The following is a 1,072-nucleotide window of genomic DNA, read 5'->3' on the forward strand; positions in this document are numbered from 1 at the left end:
GTGGGGGCTAAAACACCGGGCCGCCCCGACCGCGACCCCAGAATGGCTCCGGGGACTCACCCAAGTGCCACAGCGGGCCAGGCTGCCGTCCTGTCGCAGACACCTTTGCTCGCGGCCGCCCCGGCCTTTGGGGAGTCGCTCTACGCCCCTTGGAGGGCGGTGCTTCTCGGTGGCACTTCCGGAGGCGGAGTCCGGCGGCCGGTGTAGAGGGCGGGGCCCCGGGTGAGGGCCCCGGAGGCGGCCGGCGGGGGAGGTGTGGGGACCTCGGAGCGGGCTGCGGTGCCTCCTCACCTCCATCCCTGCCAGCCCGCCGGCTGCCTTTGTAGCCAGGGCACCAGTCACGGCTGTGCTGCCCCGGCTGGGACAGCGCCCCACAGGCCCTCCCCTACCCAGCCAGCCCCCGAGACGACCTGGAGATGAGGAGGAGGACTTGCTTGAGTCAGCCAGTCGGGAACGAGCCCAAGGGCACAGAAGACTCGCTAAAGAGAGGATGGACGACTCTGACGGTAGGAGGTACACAGAAAACCGAGGACCGGGATCTACTGAGGTGCTCGGCGGATGTGGGGGCGTTGAGCCAATGGGAGTGGAAGAGAGAAGCTGAGAATGGGCGAGAGCCACATTCCTGGGGGGAAGACCCACTGTGCGGAGCAAGGGTGGGCAGAGCACGGAGGACTTGGACAGGGAGGCCGGAGGTGGAGCAGAAGCCCCTGAGGCAGCGGTTCTCAACCTGGGGGTTGCGACCCCTTTGGGGGTCGAACGACCCTTTCACAGGGGTCGCCTAAGACCATCGGAAAACACAGATATAATTACATATTGTTTTTGTGATTAATCACTATGCTTTAATTATGTTCAATTTGTAACGATGAAAATACATCCTGCATATCAGATATTTACATGACGATTCATAATGAGTATGGTAGCAATCATTTCAGGTAGAAACTGTAGTTTAACTCTAACCCTGCTGTTTGGTTTCTGTACTTATTTTCTTGCTAAAATAATAGAAAAGTTATTTTCATTTTCTGAATTATATAAATCACCCCATTCGATTAAATACCCTATTGATTGTCATGTG

General features: G+C 57.5%; 1 protein-coding gene across 5 annotated transcripts in view; it reads right to left on the minus strand.

The window, feature by feature from the left end:
• ZNF655 (zinc finger protein 655) overlaps positions 1-156 on the minus strand; it is a 17,479-nt gene extending 17,323 nt beyond the window's left edge. For 2 of the 5 annotated variants that reach the window (XM_015557368.1, XM_015557363.1), the window contains exon 1: positions 61-155. The gene's annotated coding sequence lies outside the window, so the exon portion shown is untranslated. Of the gene's footprint in view, positions 1-60 lie in introns of all 5 variants that reach the window. The other 3 variants (XM_015557373.1, XM_015557383.1, XM_015557386.1) reach the window with 3 other exon arrangements.
• Positions 157-1,072: the final 916 nt, after the last annotated feature.

Source organism: Myotis davidii, unplaced genomic scaffold (genome assembly GCF_000327345.1).
Source record: "Myotis davidii unplaced genomic scaffold, ASM32734v1 scaffold1593, whole genome shotgun sequence".
Lineage (NCBI taxonomy): Eukaryota > Metazoa > Chordata > Mammalia > Chiroptera > Vespertilionidae > Myotis > Myotis davidii.